This window comes from Marmota marmota, unplaced genomic scaffold, assembly GCF_001458135.2.
Source record: "Marmota marmota marmota unplaced genomic scaffold, marMar, whole genome shotgun sequence".
In the NCBI taxonomy this organism is placed as follows: domain Eukaryota; kingdom Metazoa; phylum Chordata; class Mammalia; order Rodentia; family Sciuridae; genus Marmota; species Marmota marmota.
The window spans coordinates 22003035-22017318 of NW_026000019.1; the positions used below are offsets into that span (position 1 = coordinate 22003035).

Sequence of the window (14284 nt, forward strand, 5' to 3'; positions counted from 1 at the left end):
TCTTTCCCCTTCCTTCCTTCCTTCCTTCCTTCCTTCCTTCCTTCCTTCCTTCCTCCTTCCTTCCTCCTCCTCCCTCCCTCCCTTCCATCCATTTATCCATTCGTCTAATTGTTTATTTATCATCCTGAACTGCAGTGAGTAAGTCATGCTCTCTGTCTACAGAAACTACATGGACTAATACCCCGGGGTAATGACAGACAGATATGAGGATTTACAGGAAGAAGGGGCTCCTGAGACCTGGGGAGTTGAAAAGGATTCATTGAAGGAAATGATGTCCAAATTAAGTCTCCAGGATGACCTGAAGTTAGACAAGCGGCGGGAGGGAAAGGTCAGTGGTCACCAGGGATTACAGAGTGGTGACACTGAAGAAGAGCTCAATCCCTGGGCACCAAAGCTGGAGAAGTCAGAGGCACCTGGGAGAGAAGGTCACTGGTGCCACATGAAGAAGCTTGGATGTCACCCTGTGCATGCTGAAGGAAAGCCACTGAAGGCTTTTCACGGTGGCAAGCACTCCAAAGCCCTCCCCTGATAGCCCCACTACCCACACTTCTCCCTGGTGTGATAGTGGGAGCCGTCCCTCCAACAGTGGGGATTGACCCCTTTTGTTATTTCATTTTCCACTCTAATAGTGTGGTCACTGGCCTTCGGCCTGCCCAAGACAGACATAGGCAGTTGATAACCTAATCCGACCCCTTTGCTGTGTGATGGGACTTCCTGTTTAAGCTCAGTACGTCAGTGCACAATGAAGCCTATCTCCCAAGCTCATTGCAATACCTGCATGAATGCCACTGTTCCTCTTGTCTTACAAAAATAGCAAAACAGTACCTCACACTTTATATTCCCAGTGGCCCTCAGTATTTTCTATTTATTCTTTACATTTTTAAATAGTTGACCAATCAATAAACATAATCATATGTCCAGAGGAATTAATGATGGATCTTTTTATGGTGTTAATTCCACCCCAAAATACATTTTGCACATTTGTTGAGGTCTTCAATCTCCAACTCGAAGAAATACATAAAGTGGGGATGTTAACCACTTGGCAGGCCAGTAGATGAGGCATCTGAGGCTGGACTTTCTGTTACATGTCCTGCCAATCTTACCAAGGAGCCAGCCCCATGCTCTCCTTGCTATCAGCCAAAATGGCTGAGGCTTTTCCAGGGACCTGATCAGTCCCGTGGAGGCTCTGGGCTGGGATATGCTGTAAAGATACTGACCTTCTGAAGACACAGCATTAAACCCATATCCTGGCTCCTTCATTTGGCCATATCTTTGGAAGCATGTCCATAACTATGGATTGCTTAGCAAGTATATGCTGACCCTGGGCCACCCAGACTTTTGGGGTTACATTCCTTCCCAAGTTCACACTCTGGTCTCCTCATGTGAATCTGCTTTACTAAAGTGACTGTGAGTGATTCCAGAAGAGTGAGCCTATCCTTGATGCAAGTTCAGGAGGAAGAGGGTGTGTTAAGGTGAAGAGGAAGAGAAAGGAAAGGTATTCAGACCTCTAAGGACTGGACGGTTAGGGGTTTGAGAAGCACCAGGACTTCCTAGTTCATGGATATAAATACTGATGACAACAGGGCGATTCTCATCAGCCTGCTAAGCACGTCCATCAGAAGCTTCTTAATTTCTAATATCTAAAAAGTGTTTGGCAATCAAAGTGAACATGCCTCAGTGTGATAAATGTGGTTTTCATTTCAGTTCAGTTCCAAAGTGGTTTTAAATAGAGTTACAGAGCTTGAAATTGCATTGAAGCTTTCCCTCTATGTATGGCATGCCTTTGGATATTTAATGGCTCGAGTAGATATTTCATTAGCCCACAGTATAATTTAAATTGGAACAAGTAATCTAGATCAGTGGCTCTGAACCTTGGCTGCATTTTAGAATCTTCCAAATATTCTTATTCAGTAAACTCTGGATGCAAGCCTAAACATTCAGATTTTTATAACATCCCAGTGATACTCAAGTATAGCCAAGGATCAAAATCACTAACCTCAACCCTCCATCTGCTACATCCACCATGATAATACTATCAGAGGCCGCACACTACACTTCTATATGTGGTACATTATACAATGCTTTAGATTATAAAGTTCATAGTTTAAACTGCAAACGTGAACCTCGTGTCTATCTCCATTTAACAGATGAGGAAAGCAAGGGTCTGAGAAGTTAAGTAACTTGTCCATGGTCACACAGCTAGTAGGGGCAGGGCTGGGGTCCAGGCAGGGTGGGCACATCACTTGAAACTAGGGCTGCCTGTCTCCATGGTCCAGGGTTTTATAAACTCCTCACTCTATGATGCTTTCTCTCTGCAAGCCTCTGAAGGTGCAGATTTAAAGGCTGAGAGGCGACAATTCCACGATACAAAAACATGATTTTCTCTTTCTGTGATTATGTCCTTCCTGAAACCTGCCTTGTGGAGACCCTCTGTCTGGGGCTCATCTAAGGCCATCTTGAACCTTGGAGATCTTTCTCGAAAGATCTGTTTAGTGATCTCTCTTCACAGAACAAGGTACAAAGAAATTTATCTGTGTTTATCTGGCCATACCTCAACCTATACTTGTCAACAATTGTGTTGGTGAAAAGGAAGCCTCTTGCCTTTCTCTGTCTCTCTGAAGCCCTGTGGTCTTGTTTTTGGAGTATGGATTGGAGAGCTGGTAACACAGCACCTGGTAAAAATGGCAGAGGGAAATACAAAGAGAGGCCGCCAAACATTGCTTATCATTTGTGCTATGGGTCTAACTGGGTCTCTCAAAAAAAAAAAAAAAAAAAAAGATATAGTTGGAATCTAACACGTCTCTGAATGTGGACCCATTTGAAGATAGGGTCTTTATAGATAGGTTAAAATGGGGTCCCTATGGTGGGCTTTAAAGTCCAATATGACTCACGTTTTTATAAAAAACGAGAAATTTGGATACTGAGAGACAGACATAAAGGAAGATGATATAATGTGTGGCCATCTGCAAGCCAAAGAGAAAGACCAGAGCAGATCCTCCCCTCACCGGCCTGGCCAGGAAGCAACCCTGCTGACACTGGACCTGGCCTTCCGCCCTCCAGATCCATGGGACGACGACGCATCCTCTCTGTGCCGAGGCCCCAGCCATGGACCTTTGTGCTGGCAGCTCTGGGCAGCTGACTGGGCAGTGAGTGGAAGGAGACAGCCCCCAGGAGAGCGGCCACATGGAGCTGCTGGGATTGTGAGCCTCTAGGGAGCCCCCACGGGCTGTGTGTGCTCACGTCCCTCTCCCGGGGGCTCCGAAGGAAGAGGGGTCTTGGGGGAGCTGTCAGCAGCTGGCCTGCACCCAGCCTGGGGTGCTGGGTCTCTGTTGCCATGCCAACTGGGGAGGCCAGAGAGTGCAGAAGGGCCTTGCTCTCAGGTTCCCGGCCAGCCCTGCCACAGGCTCTCCTGCTCGCCTCTTGCCCCTTCCCTCGGACCTGGTCAGCACACGGCTCCTCCGCTCCGTCTCACGTTGCCGTCCACATCTCCGAAGGCGCGTCTCCGCGGGCGCTGGCATACCCCAGCGCGCTGTGTTCGGGTTGCGTGCTGGGCACAGGAAGGCGACACCTCAGGCTCGGAGCCCGTCCGTGTGCCTGCCTCCTGGCCCAGCCTGTGCCTCACGCGCGCGGGCACCCTTCGGTTCTCCGCAGCCTGGGTGGGTCGCCAGCCGCACCGTCACAGGTGTCCCCACGGGAGCTCGGATCCAGCTGGGCTGTTTGACCACCCGGGGTTGGTCAGTGATGAGGTCACCCCCGGCGGCCTCAGCCAAGGGAATAAAGACCCAGTCCCTGCGGCTGTAGAGGGGCGTGGTCAGGGCACCTTCCCAGGGGTCCCTTAGTAAGCAGGTGTCCACTAGTACTCCGTTCAGGCTGAGGAAGCTCTCCAAGCGGGAGCCTTGGAAGACTTGGCCAGGACAGCGCCGCGGGCGCAGAGCGCAGCAGAGCGCAGGCCCCGGGGGTGACTTGCTCTCCCTCCGCGCCCTCCCTGGCTCCGCAGGTGCTGGCAGAAGCTGACCACCTGGCCTCCACTGAGCCAGGAGCTCAGACTTTCGTCAAAAGAACTTGAAATTTAGGCTGAACATTTTTTCTCAATAATTCTTCCCACTGAGTTCAGCCCCGTTGGAAGTAGGACGTGACAGGAGCACAGGCGCCAAGCTGTGCCGGTGGCACCGGGGGCTGGCAGAGCTGCTGCGCAGCTGCCCACTCCGAGACCTGAGCACGGGGCCACCTCCTCAGTGCTGGGGGGTCGGGGTCCGAGGAGGGACTGTGCTGGGAGGTTCCTGAGTTGTAAACCGAGTCTCCACATGCAGGCGCCGGCTCTGACCACCCAGCACGGTGCAGACCCGGACAAAACGGGCGGTAAGAAGGCGTCAGAGGTGGCTTCGGAAGGTGCTGTAGGAGTTTTCTAAATGTTTGGCTGGCTGACAGATGCGGTGCCAGACTGTTGTCCTCCGTACTCTGTTTTCATCCAGAATACTTATAATCTTGACTATAAAACACACACACACACACACACACACACAGACCGGGTGTGGAGATGCATCTCTGTAATCCCAACTACTTGGGAGGCTGAGGCAGGAGGATTGCCAATTCAAAGCCAACCACAGCACATTGGCCAGACTGTCTTAAAATTAAAAAAATGGAAGGGGCAGGGGATGTAGTAGCTCAGTGGTGGAGCACCCCTGGGTTCAATCCCCAGTACCCAAAACAAACAGATGACAACCACCACCAAAACAAAAATACACACACACACACACACACACGCACACACCTCATATAAAATACTCATTTTCTTTATTAAATGTCTCCATCCTAACTACAGTAAATATATATTATGTGAAGACAGGCTTGTTTTGTCTTGTTTTTTTTTTTTTCCTGGACCCTTCTTTGTAAGGCCTACTGGTCTCAGAATATGCCACCCGTTTTTAACTGCACCAGACAAGCCCATATCGCCTCCCTTTTGGCATCTCCCTACCTCTCTCTCTCTGAAAATAAATTAATTAATCAAATATAACAAAATTCAATAAACACATTCTGTGACCCGAATATCTCATGACATTACCTCTGGGCCTTGGTAGGTACTTGGTGTGTTGATCAAGGGATTCTTCCCGTAGTTTGTGTAGTAATAACATGGCTGGCGTGTGCACTGTGTCGTCTGCATAGTTGGATTGTCTCCTAATTCACTGTGTGTCTTTGGTGCACTGTGGCACAGTGTTCTTCTGCCTTATTGAGCTTCTTGTTCTGACACATTTCCACTTTTAATGACTATTGTCAATGACCATCAGCCAGCTTTTGGCAACTCCAAGCGCTGAAGCGGGCAGGTGTTTTTGATGACCGGGACGGTGAGATTATGCTCACTGTCGTCCGGGACACCAAGAAGAGGGATGTGGTCCCAGCTAAACAGGGCTTACAGTGAGGACCTCCCGTCTGATGCAGGTGGCCCCTGAGGCTGCTGGCTAATAACATCACCTGCAGTAACTGCACCTAACAGCAAGCTGCTGGGGAGCTTTGCTTGGGTGGCTTCCGAGGCGTGGAGGACCCACCTGCGGTGGCGGCTTGTGAGTGAGAACGTGACCGGATGCCCAGGAACTCTGGGCTTGGGGCTGGAGGAGCTGGCTCCAGGCCCCAATTCTGCCACCTGTGACTGATGGCCATCCCTGTCTTCATGGATGTAAAGGGAATGGCATCACCTTCCAGGGTTTTTGAGAGGATCAGGTTCTGGAGAAGCTGTGACAGTACCTCACATTGAACCGGCTCCATGGTGGCTGATCAATAACCTCTGGCAGACCTGGGGCTTGGACCGTCATTTGTACCTCTCTCCCGAGCAGCAAGGCACCTGAGGATGGCAATGGTTTTGTGTAATTTGTGTGGTGACAATCTGGGAAAACTCCCTCCCCTCACATGCCTGCACAGCAAAGCAAGGTCGCACCGTCAGGGCCAAGGCTCAGAGCCCGGTTCCAAGGCTCCTGCGTGCCTCTTGGTCATGTGGATAAGGGGAAGAACCCATCCTGCTCCTGCTGGCATAGGAAAGCGAGAACATCGAGGAAACTCAGCGAGATCACAGAGCTGAAGACGACACTGAGCCTCGCGTGGAGGGAAAGGTGAACCTTCTATTAGTGCCACCCTGGGTACTGGGAAGGAGGAAGGGAATTCATATCTACTGAAAAACTTGAGCATGGGGGTTTGGGCAGATGGTGATGATCCAGGAGAACAAAGGAGGAATCACCGAGAGTGTCTTGTTTCTGTATTCGGAGATGAAAGCACAAATCCAATCAGTAGCATGAAAGAAGCTATGTTTCTAGAAGAACAGCTCGAGGGATTGTTGGTTGGTTGGTTGGTTGGTACTGAGAATTGAACTCAGTGTGCTTTACCACTGAGCCACACCCGCAACCCTTCTTATTTTTTATTTTGAGACAGAGTCTTGCTAAGTTCCTTAGGGTCTTGCTAAATTGCTGAGGCTCGAACTTGCAATCCTCCTGTCTCAGCCTCCCGGAGCTGCTGGGATTACAGGCATGTGCCACCACACCTGGCTGTAGGGGATTTTTGTCTAAAACAGTATTCTCCCTTCAGTTGGAGTATTTATTTGGTACATAAGATTTTATACACACACACACACACACACATATGTGGTTTTCTTATTAGCAGGGTACTCCTCTATACATAGAAAGATAAGCATCATTACTACATTAGTAAATCAAAAAAGTTCTATACTGGAATTGTTAAAATTAAGACACTGCAACATGTTATACAAGTTTATTAAGGGAAGATTATGGCCATGTGGCAAAACCAGTAGCTATTTGACAAATACAGTGAATTTACAAAACAGATTATTGCAGTCAAGTTTTGAATTTTTAGTTCAGTCAGCAGTTGTAATAATTCAGAAATAAAAGTCGGGTTCTGCCAAGGAAGGCAAAGCCTCCAGACGTTGGTGACAGGGGTGGGGCTCATCTTGGGACTCTTGCTTTGTGGGGAGGGAGGCGGCAGGGTCTGGACCCGTTTTGGCAGTGGCGTTCTCACGGCTACCTCATGAAACTCAAGTGTTGGAGCGGAGATGAGCAGCTCCGAGGTTTGGGTTCACTCTGCTGAAAGGCGGAGGAGGTAGGCCATGCATACCGCAGGCTCTGGGACAGGGAGGGGACAGACTGCACATCCTCTTTGACATGCTGCGTTTGAGGCATCTATTGACATCCAAGATGCTGAGTGACAGTCCTAGGAGAGCTTTCGGAGCCTCCCAGGCAGAGTCCTGGCCTCAGACAGGGAGCAGCTCCTGGCAGACAGGCCGGGCTTGGCTCACTCACTGAAGAGACATGGTGACAACCTGGCTGCTTCTCACAGCGGCTGGTATCAGGTTTTATCCCCAAAGCCATATGTGACGCATACAGTGACCTTAGATTTCGGTTTTCATGGAGTATGTACAGTGACCTCGTAACTGTAAGGAGTGTCTTCTCTCTGCTGGGAATAAATCCACATTCTATATTGACCATCAGCTATAGGTTGTATCTCAAAGGCCTCCATTTTACTTACTGTTTTATTTGGTCAGACTTTTATGACACTACATTCAAAGAAAAAATGCTAAAGGAAAAATATGTATAATTCTATCACCCTATTACAATCACATTGCTTTTCTCCATATTCCTGTACATTCCCTTCCAATTTTAAATAAAGGCACTGATTAGAACATGTTTACCTTTAGGACTCTCTACACTGGTAAGCCAAGGAGGCCTTTGGAGCAGTTTATCAGGATCTAGGACATAGTGTTAGAACCATTGGAGTGCAGATAATTGGAAATGAATTCCATTGAAACATTACTCTATTTTAGTAATATTCCAAAATAGATGTCTTGAGATTTACGTCTACCAATAATAGCACCTATTCATGCGGGATTTATGTTTATGTGCTTGGGTGGTTTTGCTTTGTTTTGTTTTTATTCTTTTCCTGCTCTCTAGACTACCAAATACTATATACAACACTATATATATACTAGATATATACTGGATGTATACTATATACTACACACATATGCGTGCACACACACGCACACACACACACACACTCATGTTTCATTTCTGATTTTATGTTTACAGCAAATACAGATAAAATAAATCCCTTTAAAGTAACCCAGGAAATACTGAAGCTTTCAGCAGCTAATCAATCTTCACTCCCCTGCAAACTCCTAATGCCACTCCAACCAGATAAGAGCCTCAGATAAGTTGTACCTTCCTCTATAATATTTTTAAAATTAAATCTACCTATGAAAAGCTAGCTCCTATGAAAACAACAACAGCCTATGGTTACCTTAGATACAGGTGGGCTGTCACAGAGATGATTGATAACAATAAACGTGGACAAACCCCAGAACTTAGAATGTGAGGCACAGACAGGCCTCCTCCAACAATGCGTGCACTGGCCTGAGGCACAGCACCGGGACCTGGGAATGTCCTTGATTATGCACCCCAGTGATAAAAGTGTTTTAAGTTGTCCCCCCATTTAACATACATATTTATTTATAGTACTTTTACAATTGTAACAATGTTACATATTTCACAAAATATACAAAACAGAAACCAGATGTAGATCAATGTAAACAGCATCCTGATCATCTCATCCTGCGGCCAGTCAATGTCTTTGTCCCTGGATGAATGCAGCTCACTTGGGAGACCCCCAAACATGGCGGTGGGTGCTGTGGGAGCTTCTCAGGCTGCTCCCCTGTCTCAGTGGCCCCTGCTCTCAGCTCCAAGCTGCCACCTGCCCTGCCAAACACAAAACCACTGCAGTCAGTTGTTGTAATAGCAACTGGAAAGCGACCACCCCAAGTGGCCAGTTTCAGATTGGAGACAGGGATGTGTTGTCATGTCACTTTAAAGAAATGCAAGGGCCCAACAGCCAGGCTCCCTACCAGGTCCGGACAGGTTCAGAATATACCCAGCTTTGTAGGCCCCAGAGGTTTGCATGAGTATCCGAAGTCCCTCCCTGCCACCAGCAGCATGAGAGCTGCCCCTCCTGGAAGCAGCCCTTGCCTGCTCTCAGCCAGCGGCCAGCGGGTTCTCTCCTAGGCAGGCATTTCCCTGGTCTTCTGCCGGCCAGGGGCAGTCTGAGGGCCGCCTGCACACGGGTGCAGACCACCTGAGTTCTTGTTTCCTATCACAGGCTCCTCACAGAGAACTTCCGCTTATTGCTCAAGTGTTTCACCTGAATGTGCCTCCTACATCCCTTCAGTTCAAGGAAGACTGCTGTCACCTGGGTGGACAGCCAAGAACACAGCCGTGGGTGTCCTGATGGACAGGTAGACTGACGGGTGGACAAGGATGGGGAATGAGATCCGGGCTTCCACTTTGTGAGAGGAGCACGTGCTCCAAGACATCACACCCTGGCCAAGACGGCATCTTGTTGTACTATTTATTTTGTCCATTTTAGTGACTGGGGTGGATCTGACAAGCTGGGCAGAAAGTTGTGCCAGAACAAAGCGAAAGACCCTAAATGTGAACTGTCACTCGTGGCTGGGTTCCTATGTCAAGCAATAGAGTCACTCTTCAAATCTCTTCAAGAGGAAGAGCAGCCCAGGCCTGAGCAGGGATTGTTTCCACTTGAACGTGAAGGCTGACCTTTTATTGCCGTCAGCAGTCCTGGCATTACAACCAGGTTTCACAAAGCAGTGGGCATTCCAACTCACTGCCCGTTGTGAAATCTGTGATAATAACCATGAGGCACGTACCTGGGACACACTGTCATTTTAGCTTTGACCTCTTGCTTTCTACCCAATAGAACATTTCAAACAGTCATTATTGACAGCTTAAATGTTAACAGCATTTCAGTGAGAATTTTGTATCTTTTTTTTTTAACTAAAGCCTTTAGCCAGTTTTCACCATCTTCAAAATTACAGATCCAATCAGACAATTATTTAAGTAAAGAAGACTTTTAGAAAATTAAAGTTAAGAAAACTAAACTTGACTCACTCTGTTGGCACATAAGGGCAGTCTGGGTAGTTAGTTTAGCACACACAGAAATGTGCTGCTTAGTGGGCGCCGCGCGTGTGTTTACATGCACTGTTCATGCTGCAGGCTGTGAAGTTTAATGGTCATACGTGTTCACTTTCTCTTCCTACTCACACTGAGAAGGAAGATATGGAGTGGTACTTTTGTATCTTTGAAGATTAAAAAATAAGTGTCGACTTCCTGGACGTTTCCTGTTTGAACAGAACTAAGACCATCCGTTCCAATCCAGTTGTGGGCGAGGAACTGGAAGGTGGTTCTGATGACTGACGGCCAGTCGGTGGCCAAGATGAGGCAGGAAGAGACGTCTGACCTTTGCCAATGCCCTTTAGCTTGCAGTGAGAAATGGGCTAACCGTGGCTCCTAGGAGGAAAACCAAGCAGACGTTTTTCAAGTTCAGTGGAGGTTGAAGAAGCAGCGTTTCCTGGGTAGAGCTGACTCACCCCCGAGGGCCCCGTCAGGGAGAGCTCCGCGGTGGGTCATCGCACTCGGGCTGTACCCCTCCTGTGCCGAGTGGAGAGTTCTAACAGCACCTTCTGACGGAGCCGGTTTCAACCCCACACCCCCGCCCCATTCTCCTGGAGTAGGTGCACTATGAGAAATACATCAGAGCTCAGTCTGACCGCTCACTCCCCCACCAGAATTCCTCAGTGAACTTCCGTCTGTCTGCATAGGCCGCCATCAAGTGCCTTCTGCTGGCCCAGCCTATCTTCAGTCTCAGCGATGGTTCCTCGTAGTCTTGGTCTCTGCCCTTCAGCCCACTGTGGTTTCTGTTCGCCTGGAACTGCTCACGGCTTCTGTGCCTGTGTTCTGTCCTCCCCCTTCTGCTTAATGTCCTCCTGGACACTCACAGCCCCACTGCACTCTGCTGGTGCATGTCTGAGGCTCAGCTCTCAGGTGACACCTTCAGTAGACTGTCCCCGGCACCTCCCCTGCCCCCTACTTCCTAGATAAGGGGACCCCGTCCTCCGGGACACTGTATTTCTTTCTGCATGATCACTGCTATAAAAACAGAAAATTATAAAATGCTGCGTTATATGTCCACCTCACCTACTTTTTTGTGAGTTCCGGAGGGAACTATTTCACAGCAACCATAGCAAGAGTTTGGAATGAGGCCAACGAATGTCACTGGAGTGTATGCAAAGAGCATGGGATAGTATTTGGCACAGAGAACAGAAGAATGCCCAGGAACAAATGAGGGGTTAAGGGTCTTTCCTGACCCTGGTTCTTCTCACTGGGGAACATCATGCTTCCCAGGAATCGGCTGGATAGTGATGATCACTGACTTTGTAGAGGGGTAGAGGGAAGCTCTGGCCTGGCAGCTCTTGTGAAGGGTGAGCTCATCTTGTAACAGACTTGCAGAAAGTTTTAAGCACAAATGGCAGAAAAATCTGTCTCCCAAATAGCTTCTGAAGGCTCTCTCAGTATACAGCAGACAGCTGTTACTGATTCAAGGGGGTCCGAGTCCTAACTCCAGGCCTTCAGCGTATGACAGTTTGATGCCTAATGCATCCACTAGAGGTCAAACTTGTAAGCACAGTGTCTCCCCTAGCAATGGTACTGAGTGCCTGGAAAACGGTTCCATTTCCTCCGGATTGTAGAAAAATTGCTCTTTTCTGTGTGTGTGGGTTGCATAGTAACCAACCTCCAGTCATAGTTTGGGAAGCAGGAATAAACTAACCCTCTTAAGGAAAGTGCTTTTCTCCTGGCCTGTGTCACTCCTCTCCTCTTACCAGAGATGGGTGACGGTAGCATTGGCAATTCAGAGCCCTGCCCCTGTGTGGAACGGCTCATATGGGTCACCATCTGAAAGGAGCAGCTGGACCCGATCCTTTCTAGTACTGATTTAATTTTCTCTATTTTATTTTTATTATAGAGCTGTTGCAGGTTATAAATTTGGACATTTTAAAAAATTCCCTCTCCTCGTTCTCTCCTACCAGCTGCTATTCCAGGGTATCTGAAATTCTGGGGTCCATCTACTATCTCACCCCCCACTCAAATCACAGTATGTTATTTGCAAACTTACTTCCTGCAAGTTTCCATCAAGGTGTTGATGATCTCTGACTTTCCCTTCAAACTACGTTGTTAATTTCTCTGACAAAAACAAAATCCAATAACTTTAAAGTCCTCTGAACTTGAGGAAGTCTTTTCACAAGGACCATGGTATCTGATCCTTGTAATATGCTAATTAGTCAGATAGGAACAGAGTTATTTTCCTAAAAGTAATGAATGTGGCTTCACTCATTCTATAGTGAAGGAACTCAGGTTTCAATGCTAAGTGACTTTCTCAAGGTCAAACAGAAAGTAGCAGGATGGAATGAAGGTCCTGTCTTTGGAGTATGACAGCCGTGCTCTGGCCCTCTGTGACCAATACCAGCCATTAAGGCATTTTAGGAAATGTGTTTCCAGGTGTGTTTGTCCTCATACATCAGTAGGTTCTCAGGAGTTCAATCCACAGCCTCTGGGGAAGGAAATGTTTGTAAACCCATAAAGCTGACTTATTTTCTTCTTAAAGGTTTTATATGTCAAGATCTTAATGTATTAATATCACACTGATTATTAAAATTAATTACTATGTAAAATGATAATACAACTTGCTTCATGATCATCTTCTCATTTGTACTTCTGATAAAATAGAAAACTGAAACATCATCTTTTCAATGTTTTGAATAGGATAGGAGAAAAAATTTTTGCCAGCTATTCACCAATGGGTGCCTGATATAGAATATAGAGAGAAAGGGGGAGGGGGAGGGGGGGGAGACTAGCTTAGATCTACATTGCATATAGAAAAATTAGCTCAAAGTGGATATATACCTAAATGTAAAACTATGAGTCTTACAGAAGATTTATAGTGACCACTGATTAGTCAAAGATTTCTTAGATATTATACCAAAAGCACAATTTGTAAGAAAATTGATCATTTGACCTTATGAAAGTGAAAAAACGTTTACTGTGTGAAAGACCCTATGGGAGAATGAGCAGACGAGCCACGTGGTCTAGGGAAAACGTTTGCAATAAAATATCTGATGATGGTCTTGAATTCTGGACTTCCCAAACACAATTTTTTTTAAAAAGCATCAGAAAGAGTTGGATAAGATTTTAGCACAAAAGACCTCTGATAGCAAATAAGCACGCAGAGCATGTTCAACAGTGCCTGTCAGGAATCACAGACCAGAGCCGCGGGGAACAGCACCACATCTGGCAGAGAGGCTGCCCCGCAAACAGGCCCTCACACCATGTTTGCAAAGGGGCACAGAAGAGCTGGGGCAAAGCTGGGGGAGCACAGGATGGTATGACAGGGAGGAAGAAAAATTGGCAGCTTCATAAAAAGTCAAACACATATCACCATGTCCCGGTCATTTCACTCTTGGGTACTTGGCCAAGAGAAATAAAAGCATGTCTCAAAAAAAAAAAAAAAAAAACCTGTCTGTGACTGTGTCCATAGTAGTTTCATTTAACAGTAGCCCAACTGGAAATGACCCAAATGTCTTTCAACTAGCTACTGGACGTAAGTTGTGGCATATCCACACAATAGAATACTATTCAGTAGCTCCAAAGAATGAACTGTTAATAATTTTGCAAAACACAGATTAATCTGAAAATAATTATGATAAGTGAAAGAAGCTAGACAATAAACTAGCACATGCGGTATTATTCCATTTATATAAAAGTCTAGAAAATGCAAAAATAAATATAGTGGCCAAGTGGCCCATGCTCCCCTTTGCCGGGGCAGTGGGGAGTAGGGGAGGGGGACCAGCAAAGGGAGAGGACACCCACATGGCTGGTGGCCACACTTTTCTCTTGGTGCAACAATGATTTTGGAGGGGCATATATAAATCAAAATTTATCAAACTACATATTTTAAATACATATGGTTACTGCACAACAAGCAAACTTCAACAAACCTGTGCCAAAAAAAAAAAAAAAAAGAAAGAAAGAAAAACCTGTGATAGCAAATAAAAGACCAAACTAGCAGCCAGCCTGGCTATAGGCTGACCTCCTAGCACTGTGGGAGGAGCCTGTGTGGCCAGACCCCTTCCAGTCCTCCCTGTAGGGCTCCCCCTCCCTGAGCAGAGAGTCATCCTCCCCGTGACCTTGAACTTTGCTCCTTTTGTGCCCTATCACTTCTCTCTTAGTCTCTCACCAGAACTCAAATAAATACACTATCTCTGCTTTAAGAAAGGAAACACGACCCTTCCTAAACTACACCCTGCTACGTGCTATCCCCCTCCTTCTCTCTCTCACACACACACACACACACACCACCACCACCACCACCACCACCACAGCACCAT

General features: G+C 47.1%; 2 long non-coding RNA genes across 3 annotated transcripts; one reads left to right on the forward strand and one right to left on the reverse strand.

Moving 5' to 3' along the window:
- The first annotated feature begins 4794 nt into the window (after nucleotides 1-4794).
- On the forward strand, nucleotides 4795-13932 carry LOC125618678. The gene is made up of 2 exons (XR_007350052.1): nucleotides 4795-6101; nucleotides 9148-13932. It is a non-coding gene; the product is annotated as an uncharacterized LOC125618678 (long non-coding RNA).
- On the reverse strand, nucleotides 6740-10242 carry LOC125618677. 2 transcript variants are annotated; one of them, XR_007350050.1, is made up of 2 exons: nucleotides 10107-10242; nucleotides 6740-8750 (listed from the first exon to the last, which is right to left on the reverse strand). It is a non-coding gene; the product is annotated as an uncharacterized LOC125618677 (long non-coding RNA). The 2 variants fall into 2 exon arrangements; XR_007350051.1 differs by lacking the exon at nucleotides 10107-10242 and adding an exon at nucleotides 9954-10082.
- Nucleotides 13933-14284: the final 352 nt, after the last annotated feature.